This window comes from Protopterus annectens, chromosome 2.part0, assembly GCF_019279795.1.
Source record: "Protopterus annectens isolate FY-2018-M chromosome 2.part0, PAN1.0, whole genome shotgun sequence".
Taxonomy (NCBI): Eukaryota; Metazoa; Chordata; order Ceratodontiformes; family Protopteridae; genus Protopterus; species Protopterus annectens.
Window position 1 is genome coordinate 1,335,698,222 of NC_056728.1, and position 17,301 is coordinate 1,335,715,522.

Sequence of the window (17,301 nt, forward strand, 5' to 3'; positions counted from 1 at the left end):
GGTCCTGAAACAACATGAAAACAAGATGTTAACAATAATCCATTCGTTCGACATGTATGATGTCAGGCTGGTATCAATAACATATCATGCAGTAGAGTCTGGCTACCATAAGGAATGTACAATGTGGAAGCAATAAACATTCCTAAGATACATATACACAGTCACATATATGCAGATACATATATGTAACTACACATACACACACAGAGATATGTATAGAAAGATACATATGTAGAGGGTGCACACCATACGGAACAGCTAGTATGCCTACAGTTGCCATCTTATCAACTGGACACTGTATGAGTCACCCATACAAATGATAATTGTTGCCTGTAACATAAACCCACAGAGAGGTCAAAGGATATAACAACACACACAGGTTTGCATACATGAGAGAGCTTTATTTGTGTACTATTACAGTTGTATATGCCATGTCATATAGCTGTTTAGACTCTGAAATACATATAAACAGATTAATTCAACTGTCAAACAGATAAATTAATACAGTAGTCTGGAAAAAATTATATATGTTGCTGTCCAGGCCAAGGCCTTCAAGTAGTACAACAGTAAAGACAGACTGGACCACAAGATAACAATCAATCAACAGTACGTAATGCAGATGTATAGTCCAGCAGCCTCTATCTACACTCTGTACACAATCCCTGGGGTAAAGACCTCAGCTGACACAATAGGATGTATCTGTTACATAAAAAAACATAACTGAACCCATCACAGTCACACTGACAAACAGAACAGTCTGTATGGCAGGAAGCAGTAGGCCTGCATTTACCCATGGTAAATTGTATGGTAATGTACATCCAGATCCCTTAAGGCAGCTTACCCCTGACACCTCCACATGTTGTAACAGCCTTGGTTAGTTATGGTGCATCCCCCCGCCCATAGACTGACATACGAGGCCATATACTACTGTTACATACACTGGCCTCTGGACTGCATAAGGGCACACATGTATTGTGCAGATGAAGCCCACACATATATGGACCCAACCCCACAATATGTGTGGGGGCCACAACAGCAGTGGAATGATGGCAGGAATGGCAGCATGACATAATCACAGGCCCCTACATAACAACCCCTGACTGAATGTCATATGGACAAAGCCTGGTATGTAGGTGTAGGATAGAGGCCATAACACAGGCCATATGTGAAATAGTGTTGTCATACACTAAGCAAGTCACTGGTGTTACAGGATAGTCTGCAACATACCCTTAGTCAGGAATATGAAGTCAGAAACACCAATGGATGTAGCCATGTACTGATAGCACTCAACACACACACAGCCAGTGATATATCTGACACAAGACCTGTGTGGTGGAAAAGCACAACATAACACGCACACTTCTGGCCATCAAGTGGATAGGAAGGCAGTTGAGAGCTATGCAGACAGACTGCAGTCCATGTAAAACTAGTATGTGCACACAAACCCTGTAACACTCACACTCTCTGTTTGTAGTTCTGGAACTTCATACAAATATGTAGCTGGCCTGAGTGTGCCAGTCCTCTTGTAAGAGTGTGCGAGTCCTCTGTCTTTTATTTGGAGCACTTCACCTTTATTTAAATTTTAACTAGAGTGATTTAGATGCTTCAATTGAAATCATTTAATTGCAATAAATTAATTAAGCACAGACTATATAACATGCAGCAAAACAATGTTATTCATTCTGATGAAGTTTCCTGCATGGGAAATGAAAGCGCTAAATCAAATTATATTGTACTTCAATAAATCTTTAAAATAGTATGTGGACTGAACAGTCTTTGACGGAGAACTACTATTTATTTAACAGACGACCACTGACACACAGCATTGGTTTTGTGGGACTGCCTTTATTGGATCCTGTTTACGGAGAATTACTTGTGTTATTAGTTGTTTTCGTTTCTCCGTTTTCCATTTATTTTGGTTCCTCTTGTAAGAGGTATTGCTACCTGTTGTCTGTAACACCATACAGGAAAGGTAAAGAGACCACTCCCATATGATGTAGGAATTTATAGTAGTGGGTTGAAATGACAGTGGTAATTGGAAGTACTACACAGCTGGCTGCATGAAGGTAGCAAGCGGAGGACACTGATTGGTGCAGAGACCATCACCTGATCATGTGCATCACCCACAAAAGCCATGCTGCAATCTATTCCAGGCAGCTCAATCCATTTACTGGAGACAGAGAGACAGAGAGAGAGAGAGGGAGAGGGACGCAGAGAAATAAAGTGAAAGAGAAAACAAACCGAAAACACAACAGCTCCTGAACCACACCACCACCAGAAAATACAACAAAGGAAGCAGGCTAAGGAGTGAAAAAAAAATTACCTCCTACGAGGATACTATCCACAACAGACCTCATCTCTACAACAGGTATATGAAGAATATATGCATGTAATTGACTGTAGTACCTGATCCATAATACCGGGGTAGATGATGTGGAATGATATACATGTGCCATCAAGTGTTGCTGTTGCAATGATCTTCAGCTGAACAACAGCTATGGACATTAAGAGTCTGCCCCTGTGGGTAGTGGGCCATACCAATCAACTGTGTAGAGCAGCACCGACTGACAAGATGTATGCCAATATAGTGTGTGGTGTGTAATGGAAGAGATGTATATTACTGTGACCAACAGCTGGTGGTGGAAGTAATGCCATAATGATGGACACATGGGTTCCACGGCCCACCACTTTCAGGACACTCAGGTTAACATGTGTTGTAGCATGCTGAAATGCCATAGGTATAATAGGGTAAACCTGCAATCTGGCCCTATATATACCCCCCTAATGTTAGGTTGTGTCCGTATGTGGCACCTGTCTGTGTTGTAGCAAGGCAGAACAGTGCAGTTGTGCAGGAAGGTGTTTTGAGATTGTGGACCTGATGTCTGAATGTACCTATGTACACACACACACACACACACACACACACACACACACACACACACACACACATATATATATATATATATATATATATATATATACACATGTATGTCCACAGATATACAGATACCCGTATGTAGACATATATATAAACACATATATACATCATATATATCTACACATATATAGATATATATCTATATGCACATGCATATACACACACACACACACACACACACACACACACACACACACACACATATATATGTATGTAAATACATGTCCCCTATATTACCACCACAGTGCTGCATGCTATGTGTGAGGGAACAGCACAAATAGCAATACACACAGATATATACAGCTGTAAGTGTGTGCAACATGGATGGGTATGTCACATGTGAACCCCTTGTTGGGACCACGTTACCCTTATCTGTGAAGCAGGGAATAGGAATATGGGGAAGTATGGCAGGTATATTTGTGGAGGTGGTCCAGGTTGGCAGATGTAGCAGGCAGCCTACAGGGGTGGTATATGACACATGTGGTGGGTAAACACCCTGGATGGTGTGTGTGTGGTCTATGATGTGGAAGCCCCATGGGCCCCAATATGGAAACAATGGGAACAAGACTCCCACCCATTGCTACTCAAAAGAGCAGTCCATGTTCCTTAAGGTGCCTAGCCTGGAGGCTGAGCAGGAGGAACATGTGGACCCTGTGAATGTGTACTGGATGCCTCAAGGTGATGTAGCACATCCCACATGTGTCTGTGGAGCCTACTAGACCTGACCTCGGGGGACAGGATGATGTTTGTGTGTGCCCGGGGGGGGGCAACATCCCCAAGGTGGTTCCACCTGAAGGTACTGCTGGACCAGTACATGAGGAGGCTCCATGGTGGGTCTCACATGTGAAGTGGTCTGGTAATATGGCCAGATGAGTTTGGTGAGGTGGTTCTGCTGGCAAATATTCCCTAAACATGCTATTGTGTCACTGTTATAGAACATATGTGGGTAGTAATAGTCTACATAATCCCAGAACATATCCAGCTGCATGCATAGATATTCCCAATAACACAGAATGTCAGATGTGCAGCAATCACATAGCAAGCATACCACAGGCATATATGGAACCATAGTGGCCCTGACAATGGCATGCAGATGAATAGTCCATAACAGGCCAGCAATGATAGTGTCTACACAGGGAACATGGCTACAATCACATAGCATAAAGTGTGGTATAATACAATATATGTCCCACTGGTAAGTAAGCTGTAGCTATACCTGTTGAGTTGTGTGTACGATTTGTTGTCGCTGATATGGTGGGGGGGGGGTGACAGAGATGTGTATTAAGAACTATGGTAACCTTGCTATATGAGTTGCTCAGACCAGTTAACATCTTTATGTTTTTCAGGCAAGATGTCACATGGACACCGCCCTGCTTATTCAGCAGCTGAAAATGACATAGTGCTGAACTACCAAATCCAGCACTACCCTGTCCTGTTATGCCGGGCCACCCATGAGCAGTAGGAGTGGATTGCCCTGTGGAATGACCTAGTCCACAGTATCAATGATGTCGGACTGCATAACTGCAGTTAGGAGCAGGTCTGGCATCATTGTTCTGATCTGCTTCGCAATGCCCGTCGGCGTGCTGCTGCAGTCCAGGGGGATTATCTCACAACAGGGGAGGGCCATGCCATCCATTCCCCCTGACACGTGTTGAGGAGCTCCTCGCCAGCCTCGTGGCACCTGCCCATCTGCACAGCCAACAACTGCCAAACACCATTGTGGAGGTGGGTGCTACCCACACACCAGCTGAGGAGTGTGCAGGTAAGGCCACAAGGCACATCAGAAGACCACTGTTGTGTATGCATCCACATCTGTACAGGTAGATCACGCATATCTGACATGTCATATATATAATTTGTTGCAGCATAGTGGTAATAAACAGATGTGCATATGTGGTAGTATTGTGGACATGTACTGTTAATGTACTGTAATGCTGCACCCATCCTGTAGCAATGCCACAGGTGTGGCCACTGTCTTTGCATCTCTCACACACTTATGTAGGTCCCTCCGGTATACCACCAAGGCAGCAGCCTGTAGCTGGTGAGAATGATTTATATGGATGCTTGCAAATACACCAGGCATGTAATGGCTATGGTATATTCCATGCACATATCTAACACATCTACCCAGAATGCATGCTGTACATGTTCACGTATTGTTGCTGTTAAATGCACTGCATCACAGTGGTGACCATGATGGGGTATTGGAAGGGTATGTCAGACACCTGCAAGATAACTAACATCCTGTCATTGCGAAATGTGTCCACAGGGATTAACATAATGGTGGGACACATGGCCTACAGTAGGGACATGTGTGAAACATCACCCGTATACAGTGCAACAACAGTGTATATACCAGTATTACAATGGCAACTGTTACAGATGTACACTATGGCATAACGTATCACTGTGGTCCACATTATTAGCTGGGACTAGGCTGTAACACTTGCTGTTCAGTGTATGGGACACTGCAAACTGACACATGTGCAGACCTTATTTGTCAAGCATCTGCAAAATGGCTGAAGGTGGGGAAAGGGTGTCAGCATGACACACCAGTGCACTCTAGCAGGGATCCTAAGGATGCTAAGAATGGCTGTATCTGCACACAGTCAGGTTCAGGAACTGTGGCAGATGTAACCCTACCCCCACAGCAATAGTGATGGCAGTGTGCGAACACCAAGGGATGTGCGCATGAGTAAACATTGCAATCATGCAAATTTGGGGGACATGTGTAGGGCAGACTGACCATACACTGGCAAATGCAGATGGCCCATGCTAGTATATCCCTGCCAGGAATAGTGACTGCTGTAGTACAGATAACAATAGGTGCAACAAACCGTCATGATAAGGGTGTGCACACATGGAATGTATGCATTGCTGTCAGCATCCACACATCTAACACATTCCATAGACAATGCATGTGAATGCCCAGGACATATGTCACATATCGGGCTCATGTACTGTTAATATATGTGGTGATGTGGTCCCATGGCAGATCAAGGAAGGGTGCATCATATCAATAAGGGTGAGTACACTCCCCATAGCCATGAAATAGTTTGACGGTTGTCAGTGTAATAGTACTGGATTGGTCATATATGGTCCGCTGATGTTGAGATCTGTAAACCAGACATCAGGCATTCACAAATGACATCTGTCCACATATCATCCCAGGTATGTGTTGCTGAAAAACATAGGTGTTGTGAGCATTAGAGCTGACATAACTGACACAGTACTACACATTCAGCAATAGGTTGTACACCTGTGAGGTTTGGTGCACAGTACATGGCAGGGTGCAGAACAGCTGCACAGAAATACTTTGTACATAGGTGCAGTGGTATCCAGGGGAAGGGGCATCACCTACTAACACAGCCCATGCATCACACACATGTATACTGTTGCTAGCATGGATTGACTATAGCTGCACTGGATGCTGTTGTGTACCATATGTTATGCATGTTGACAGATGGGTAATAGGAGGACTGTGTGTACTATCTTTGTGCAACCTCACCTGTATGTGTGTGTGTGTGTGTGTGTGTGTGTGTCTGTTGGTGGGTGGTTATTTTGTCTGTAGGGTCACTCTGGTGAAGTGGAGGGAGTTTGATGCATGTAGGATGTGTATGTGCATGTGTGTGTGTGTTTCTGTGGGTGTCCATGTATGCGCATGTGTGATTGTGGGGTTGTTCATGCAGCAGTACTTCCCTTTGCGATCGGGCAGTACATGGACATGGACTGACACATGACACACCAGGAATACTTGTCTGATATGTAATCACAGGACAGCAGTATAATAAGGTATGTAGCATGGAACATGCACTGGGAGGGAAAGTAGACATCAGGTATACCCTTAATATCACATTCTGCAGAGGTGACTGGCAACCCACATATGCAGCACTACAGATGCATTTGGGAATTACTAGACAACACCAGGGAGTGTATCCATATATTACAGTTGTCACATGACAGTTTGATAGAGCAGCATATCTGGCATGTACTGAGCAATACTTACACATGACACTCCAGTGCGTGAAAATATGGAGTAAATGTAGTAGCCCCTCACATATAGGGGCCATGGTCACGATGTCCAGACATACACAGGGTGAACACTGAATGACAACAGTGAGGCCATGTAAAACCACTCCACTCAGGTCAACAAGGTAATGGAGTAACAGGTCTTGTGTTATCACTTGTCCAGGCATTTAGAGGAATGATACATTAATGAGTGGTCTTAATGAGTGTATATTACCAAGTGTGATGCAGGATGGGGAATGTATGGGAATAAACGTGGGACTGTCTGTAAAGTCACGGACAGGTAGGTATTAAGGTGGTATATGTGTGTGTGTGTGTGTGTGTGTGTGTGTGTGTGTGTGCGTGTGTGTGTGTGTGTGTGTGTGTGTGTGTGTGTGTGTGTGTGTGTGTGTGTGTGTGCTATTATGCAATGCTGTACAGGTCTTAAAGTGCATTTCTTGTTTTCCCCACAGGTGGCAAGGTGGGTCAGGGTCCCTCCTGCATGCAATCTGATGTCAGTGTCTATACAGGCACTGAAGATGATGATAGTACTGTTAAGGCACAGGTGGGGTTGTCAGGGGCTGAAACAGCACCATCATCTGACATCCCCCTCTTAGCCACCCCAACCCAACACACAGCTTCAGTGCCTATACATACTCCATCACCAGTGGCCATAGCAGAGGGACAGCTGGCGGTTGGTGGCAGTGCACAGGAGAGTGTGGTATCTATGCCTACTGTGTCATGGATAGAGGGTTTGGTGACATGATGGGCCTCATCGACCATGGTTTGTCCGTGCTTGAATATGTGGTGGGAGTGCGGTGATGGCCACATGGACGTAGGCCAGCAATACCAACAGCTGGCGATCAATGTGAACATGCTAGGACACCAAGCTGCTCCCATAGTAACAGTACTAGCCCCAGCACTGCAGGAGGGGCGCTGTCCACACCACACCGCAGCAGGCCATGAGCACATGGTCCTGGCCAGTCCCAGGAGGGACCTGGTTCCAAAGGACATCTGTCATCATCAGGGGAGAGTAGCACATTGAGGCCTGTACCTGGACATGCCCATGGAACCCCTGTCAGGCACAGTCCACATGTCATTGGCCGGAGGTGGTGAACTGCACACCCTGCCAGGTATGGTCTGCAGCTGTCCATAAACACCTGTATAGGGCAGCCACATGGCAGAACTGTGTGCATGCATACCCACACACTATACGAACACATCTAGGGCAACCCCATACCTAAACACACCACATCATCATGCCCAGTTCAACTCATTACACCCCTCACCCACACGCATGGTGTCAAATGTAAAACCCACTCTCGGCCTCTGGCAAACTAACAACACACCCTGTGCATATGATGATACCTGTGCACATCCCTGTCATCCATAACATCAATGCAGGGACAGGCTAATATGGTTCTGATGCACACGGTGACTGTACTACAGTGTGCCAAAGTACTGCAGTGTAACATGTTGTCAGGAGTAATGTTTAATGCATACATGTCAGGTAGTGCAGCCATCCAGCAATGATGCATTACAGCTGTTAGTAACACTTGTTGATTGTGGTCTCCATAACGTTATCCTTTTGTGTTGTAGGTGTACATGTGTCAGCAGGAGGATGGTCTGCAGTCATATTCCACAAGGGGTATGGCACTGTAGTGACACCATGGCTGTGACATATCCGGGGTACAGTTGAACACGTCACAGGTTTGTATAACAGTTATTGCCTGTGCCACATGGACAGGTGACCCACTGGGACATGTATAATCTGCAACTTGATGTAGACCCATCCACATACATGCACACTCTTACTTGGCAACACTGGGACTAGACCCCTACCTAGGTATGTAATGCTACTGAAATGTGTGGCTTCCATTGCACACACCACACAGTGTTTAGGGTGAGGTGTGTTCCAAGTTACATGTTACATGCAGAACATCTCCAGACATGTACAGTATGCTAATGGGGAATGTAATGGTTGTATATGGACAATACATAGTGTGACATATCATCATATACACATTAACAGACACATAACAGGCAGACACACATCCGAGGGACCTGTGCTTATCTGTGCTAACTAACTTGTCCATGCGTCCAATGTGTTACAGGTAGGCTGCACACAGCACATGCATAACTTGACTGGATTGTGGTATCAGTTACCTGTATGGCTGATGGTGGCATTGGTCACTATAAAGTGGTACATGGGACATATACCGGGTGTACCATGGTGTAATGACAGTGTACACAGCACCCACATCCCCCAGTGAATACTGTACTCCCTGGAATCCATGATGACACTCTGACAAACCCACCATCACACAATGCCCACAAACGCGATACAACCCATTGTATATCCCAACAGTGGTACTACAGGATATGTAACTAATGCACATGCCACAAGCATAGTAGGGTGTTGCATTGTCATGCCTCACCTATGGGAAGCAACAACACTATCTGTACTACTGTGTGGCAATGCGTATTGTAGTAGGAGTATATGGCATCGGAATGCTGTACCCTACAGATATACAGACATGCACACATATACACACTTGCCAGAACTCAATGGATATCCCATGCCTAACAACCCATTTGTACAACACTGTTGTGCTGGTACTGCAAGGCTCGTGTAGCCAGTAGGGAGAGGAACATAACAGGGTACATGTAATGTCCGATACAGCAGCAGCCACAACTAACTATGGCAATGGGTGTTGCGGTGGTTGTGAAGGCCCTCATGGAATTCCCAACTACAGGTATACTAACTCACAGACACTGCTATCCTCAGTAATGCACATGTACACATGTGTCAGTACTGGGGTGCATTGCTGCATGTGGTCATAGCTGTGTACCTGGCTATTGATTATGGAGTGATGGGTTGTGAAGGGGATGTGTATACAGTGGTATCATGCCACCTGCCATATGCCAGCAGGCAATCTATCGACAGACATCGAAGTAGTGACCCTCAGGGTGAGAGTAACATGCATCAGCCAATCCTCTGGGTGCCTCCTGCACATGGCCACTGAGGTGATCCAGTTGACATGTACGCAACATGCATTACAACACATGGTTAGTGTCTGTGATGGAGATCTGTACCCAAGCATGTTCTGTTGACTGTGATAGTGTAGTGGAGGTACCTGTGGCATGTGTTGTGTACAGGGTGTTGTCTCCTATATGTGCCAACCATTACACAACTGGGCAGACATGTCAGTGTCAATCAGGCATAGGTTGCCTGTACATGTCCCAGCTGGATACCTGCCATCTGTGCATCTGTATAGGGACTGACAGTCATCAGCTTAGCAAGTAGCTATACATTAGGGTGTGTGTGTCAACAGACATTTGACAACAATATGTATGCCATAACTACATGTTGGAAGCTCTCACTAACATGTGCTGTACAGACGGTAGTCTGCAGTTACATTCCACATGTTGGATCATTATCCAGTAGGGGCTATATACTGTAACACAGCTCACACACCAGGAACACAACAGGGAGGCCTCAGAGTCCAGTTATGCCTGCAGGTGTGCTTGTTGTCAGTACTACATTTAGCAATCTACTCTTGCCTGGAAAAGCACTGTCAACAGTAGTACCACCATGATACACTACATTCCAGTGTGACAGGACGTACCCCGGGTTACTACCCCTGTATGTAACACATTTACATAGATAATAGTGCTGTACAGGTCTCATATACTTGTGTGTCCCAGACATGACACTCATGCCCCTTGCTACTGTAATGACAGTACATAGTCGCATGTATTGTACATGGCATTACATACACTTATTAAAGATGTCATTACCCTGCTATGTTATCAGACTGGGTGGTGAGAACTGGTTACCAGGGCTAAGCCATGCTTAGCAGGTGTCAACATTGCTCCAATATAACAGCTAAGCAGATTTGCGCACTGGTAAGCGAAGCCCACACAGTGTAACCACCCATACGTTTAACCATATGTTAGCACCACTAAGCTTCGTGCACACCCGTGCAAACCTGCTTAAAACTGCTCAAAACTGCCTTAACCATTCTGTATCCGACAGCACTTGTTCTGCCCAGCAACAAAATAAACAGCCCTCGCAGGTCTTGAACCCATGACCCTGTACACAACAGTCACAACAGTTAACCACTACACCATGACCACTGTGAAGACAGTTGTTGTTTTTTCCAATATATCTGTCAATACACATATTGATTACTATTGAACAATTGATTTTACTTCCACAATTGCGTAGTACTTGTTATTGATATTACTGTTGCATCATATATGTTGTTATATCATAATGTACACATATCAGATACATATGGTGAGATGCATCTGGGAAGGTATACACAGCCGTGATGTTTACACATGACAGGAATATGGATATATACATATACATATGTTGATATATATCTACATGTACATACATATGTATATTCATACATATGTCTGTCTACACATCTGTATAGTGCATCATATATATGGCCATGTGTAGATCTCTTTGTGTGTGTGTGTGTGTGTGTGTGTGTGTGTGTGTATATATATATATATATATATAGAGAGAGAGAGAGAGAGATGTATATATATATATATATATATATATATATATATATATATATATATATATATTGATATATATTTATGCACATCCTATGTGTACAGATATACCTATTTATGTTGATTGATATATATATATATATATATATATATATAAAGATAGATATCTATAATTATATGTGCATACATATCTATTCAGATATACCTATTACTGTCAATATATATGTAGACATCCATATGTATATGTACATGGGTATATCACATAAATACTGGACTACATATGCCCACACAGTTTATGCATACACACACGCCAGTCTGTCCTGACACATACAACCTGGTGGTGCAGGGGTCACATGGCCACATACTACCCAGTAGTTAGTGACATACATCTGTACAGAATCCGACTGCTTTGTCAGAAATGCACAACAGTTATGGTGGCCTGGCAGCAGCATGTCTTGCAAATAACTGGACATAGCACACTGGGTAATTACACTAGGCTGCTAGGCATGTCACAAAGCACTGTGCAAACTACAGACAGACTACCACAACACTGGACTGCATTTTGTATGGGGGAATACACATGTACCTGTGATTATAGAAGACTCTACATGCATGTCACAGTACAGAGTAACAGACACCTGTGTGAAAGTCCATACCCACAACCAATGTAGACACAGCCACAGCCACATATGGTACACAAGCTTAATATGACAATACATGGACTGTCTGATAAACACCATCCTCATATGTGCCACTCACACACTGACCCTACATACACTGGGTCATGGCATTGTGTGGTCCGATGGCTGTCTGTGGTATGGGACACGTGTGTGTCTGGGCCTACAGACATGTGAGCCAATAGGGTACCATACACTGGGGCAGCATGTAACATCAGATAGAACAGGACAGACAACAATGGCATCTACAACAGTCTGTGCAAAGCCCAAGGTACTTATGTGCAATACACATACTGTCGACAATCACCCTAAGTACACAGACCCCAGTACTGTACACACAACCGCAGAATGGCCAAGCTATGTCCTCAGAAACACCCCCCTCCTATAAATAACATGTCTAGCAGTCTGATATCTGGCTGGCTTGTTATCAAGTATTTGTCAATAAATAATGGTGTACAGGACATATGCACCTCTTACTGCATGACATTTACAAAGGTTGACAGACTTATGGCTGGAGCTACAAACACTACCCCAATATTGGCATATTGCTGTGATAACCTCATACATTTACTGTCATACCAGGGTTTGTTGTGACATATGTTTTATGAGGGATATGAAGTCAGTAACTTTCAGGGCTGTCACCCTGTACTGACTGCAATCCTCACACTATGCTTCTGAAATTTTCAGATAGGTGTTCTGTGAGTAACACAAGAAACAAAAGCCTCCACATACTGCCCAGTCTGCAGATGACCCTACAGATGGGAGTTTCGTCAAAAACATAGCACTGTCATGACAGGTATTAAAGCATGTAGACCAGCCATATCCACACACAGCCTGTTAAACCGACATAACTCCAAATACAGAATAGCAACACTTACATTCTGTAGTCATGTCAGGCACACCCCCCTCCTGTGTGATGGCCTGTTTCCACAGTGTATGTTGTAAGAGGTAAATCCAAAATCCATCTGTGATGCTGTTTGCCAAACACCAGATCATGGTCCTGCTCACAGTGAATGAAAAGGCCCAACACCAACATGATGTTTCTAGATATTAGAGTGTGTTTCCATGTAATTGGCTATGGGAATGTTACCACAGCTGTTCCACATGCAATCAGCTAGAGGAGGGCTGCAATTCATGCAGAGGCCATCAGCTGATCATGAGCATCACTTACAAAACACAAGCTGCTGCCTAAGAAAAGCAGGTGTAGTTCTCCACATCCAGAGAGGGAGTGACAGAGACAGAGACAAAGTAGGTCAGGGAGGGGATGGGAGAGTAAAACCTAAGCATGCTTGTGTCACACATCTACCAGTATGGGGTTTCAAACCCGACTGATTATGTATTTTTATCACATGTCTATGCAGTTATTGCATGTGCCACATAGCTTACATGTTGAGGAACTGTCCAAACGTATATGTGATGGTGAGTGACATCTGCAACAGTGATATGGTAGTGACACGGTAGGTGCAGTGCAAGTGCCTTTCCACATGAACAGGTGTCAGTGTCAACACAGCTACACTCTCTTAGGGACTCACACACATTGACACACTTGGCAGGGTCAGGAATACACTTCCTAACTAGTTAGTTTGCCACAATACAGTAATGCGCAGGTATCACATGCACCACAGGAGTTATCCAGAGGTTATATGGGCAAAGGGTATGTGAAGGTGTCTAATATCAGACAGCATGCTTCAGTATGCCAATGGGAGTTGTAGCAAGTGTGAATGTGGCCGAAAGCATCATACACCACACACAGAGACACAGGATGCCAGCACTGACATGCATGGGTGCATTGCTTCACGGGTATGCAGTGGTTGACTGTGCCAGAAGGCTATACAAGGCTAGGTGAAGGGTATACCTTGGCATCAGGCTACATAACAATGGTCTGCAGTGTGGCTCAGTGGAGTAGTGTCTGGATTGGCCCACACAGGTGGGTATTGTATTCACCATCCAGTCACCTGGGTAACTATCGTGTGTGGCCATTGCTGTGCAATGCTTGCCATGTATGTGTTCTTTAGTCCATGACATGGATGGTGTCTGGGATGTGCACACGTCCCACATGCATGTACAGCGACATGTGGAACTGTACCTGGGGTGCCTGGTCCATGTTGTGTACACATATTGTTATCATCAGATGTGCCAGTCCTGGCCTCATGTGGCGGGAACTGGTAATGGACAGCAGCTTGACCCTGCACCTACATTGATAGCATGTTACAGGTATTCCCTGATGTCAGTGGCATCTGTCCATAGAGGGCATGTGTTTAAGGCATGGTATGTCCTTTGTGGGTCACATCTGATGGCACCACAAGTGTTGCAGGCATCCAGTGGGGAACATAGTGAAGGCACACTGTCTGCATGTACGTGCCTATTCTACTGATGGACAGGGTGCCATGCCCTCTGTAGTCCACTGCAATCACACCATGGTTACTATCTGTGGGCAATATGCAGGGTACTACCAACAGAGCAGTTGTTGCCTAGGCAAGTGTGTTTTTGTATGAAACATGGGTTGAGAGTGTTCTCTGGGTAATACAAGGTTTGCTAACTTTGTTCGCCAAGCCTTGATGTCACATGTAGGGGTATGGATTGGCACCCAAGCCTCTCGGCTATTTCACATCTGTTATCCTTGTAAGGTGGACAATGTGACATATAATATGGCCACCATATAAAAAATTTGCAAAACCCACTCCACAATGAGTCCAGTTGTTACACACCCACAGCCACCTACACACAGCATACGAATGACAAACACAAACACACACACCTGTCATGTCTGGGATTAGAACTCCTACCTAACTAGTCAATTACACTACAGCATTACTCGGTTATAGGACGCACCATGGAGATTACTGGAGTACTCCTTCCCCAAAGGTGTATTTCACTGGGAATGACATCAGCAAGCTTGCCAAAGAAGGTCGGTGGAGGTTGTAGTGACTGTGAATGGTCTCAAAAGCACTGCACCCTACACAGACAAAGAAACACAAACATCCACACTTGCCATGTCTGGGAACAGAACCCCTACCAAACTACTATATCACACTACAGCATTATGCTGTTATAGGACAGGGAATGGAGATTACTGGTGCACTCCTTCCCCAAAGGTGTATTTCACTGGGAATGACATCAGCAGGCTTGCCAAAGTAGGTCAATGGAGGTTGTAGTGACTGTAATGGCCTCAAAAGCATTTCACCCTACACAAAGAAACGCACACACAAACATTCACACTTGCCATGTCTGGGAATAGAACCCCTACCAAAGTGCTATATCACACTACAGCATTACACTGTTATAGGATGCACCATGGAGATTACTGGGCTACTCCTTTCCCAAAAGTGTATTTTAAAGTGAATGACATCAGCAGGCTTGCCAAAGTAGGGCATTTGAATTGTAGTGAATGTGACTAGCCTAAAAAGCATTGCTCCCTACACAGGCAGAGACACACACATACACACAGTTGCCATGTCCGGGATTAGAACTCCTACCTGACTAGTTTAAACACACTACAACATTACACAGTTATAGGATGCACCATGGAGATTACTGGCCTACTCCTCTCCCAAAGGAGCATTTCAAAGTGAATGACATCAGCAGGCTTGCCAAAGTAGGACATTTGAATTGTAGTGAGTGTGATTAACCTAAAAAGCATTGCTCCCTACACAGACAGAGACACACAAATACAAACACACACGCACAATTGCCATGTCTGGGATTAGAACTCCTACCTAACTAGTTTATCACACTACATCATTACGCAGTTATAAGACGTGCCATGGAGATTACTGGGCTACTTCTTTCCCAAAGGTGTATTTCAAAGTGAATGACATCAGCAGCCTTGCCAAAGTAGGGCATTTGAATTGTAGCGAGTGTGACTAGCCTAAAAAGCATTGCTCCCTACAAAGGCAGTGACTGACTGACACACACACACACACACACACACACACACACACACACACACACACACACACACACACACACACACACACACACACACACGCCACGTCTGGGATTAGAACTCCTACCTAACTAGTTTATCACACTACAGCATTACACATTTATTGGATGTGCCATGGAGATTACTGGGCTACTCCTTTTCCAAAGATGTATTTCAAAGTGAATGACACCAGCAGCCTTGCCAAAGTAAGGAATTTGAAATGTAGTGAGTGTGACTAGCCTAAAAAGCATTGCTCCCTACACAGACAGTGACACACACACACACACACACACACACACACACACACACACACACACACACACACACACACACACACACACACAAAGACACACATACACAGTTACCATGCCTGGGATTAGTACTCCTACCTAACAAGTATATCACACTACAGCATTACGTATAGGATGCACTACAGAGATTACTGGGCAACTCCTTTCCCAAAGGTGTATTTCAAAGTGAATGATATCAGTAGCCTTGCCAAAGTAGGGCATTTGACTTGTGAGTGTGACTAGCCTAAAAAGCATTGCTCCCTACACAGACAGTGACACACACACACACACACACACACACACACACACACACACACACACACACACACACACACACACACACACACTTGCCATATCTGGGATTAGAACTCCTACCTAACTAGTTTACCACACTACAGCATTACACGATAATAGGACACGCCGCAGAGATTACTGGGCTATGCCTTTCCCAAAGGTGTATTTCAAACTGAATGACATCAGCAGGCTTGTCATAGTAGGGCTATCGGGAGGGCAGTGTGTGTGCATGGGCCATAACCCATTCATCTAGAGGTAGGCACACGCAGGTTTATAATCCGCAGGTACGTGTATACAACTGCTAAATGACTACTGCCTTGTACAGTCATGTTGCACAGCTAGCACTTGCACCACAGAGTCTTTAATGCTGAGGGACACCAGTGGCTAATTTCTACAGTGAGTGACATTTACACATCATGTGGTTGTAGCCATTTGGCTGTGTGCTGGGTGGGACAGCCCTCATGATGGAAGGCTCGTTGTCACTTTCACTCTCTTCCACACATGTATGCATATGTACTTTTGGCATATTATAGTGTGCTGTCCTTGGATATATGTGTGTATTCCTATCCAATGTGTGCGCAAAGCATGACTGGTGCATACTGAGGAGTGTATGCACTAACATCTGCAACTGTCAGA

At 44.7% G+C, this 17,301-nt stretch overlaps 1 protein-coding gene across 3 annotated transcripts in view; it reads right to left on the reverse strand.

The window, feature by feature from the left end:
• LOC122793475 (myosin VIIA and Rab interacting protein) overlaps positions 1-17,301 on the reverse strand; it is a 2,819,605-nt gene that overhangs the window by 976,467 nt on the left and 1,825,837 nt on the right. The window lies entirely within an intron of this gene.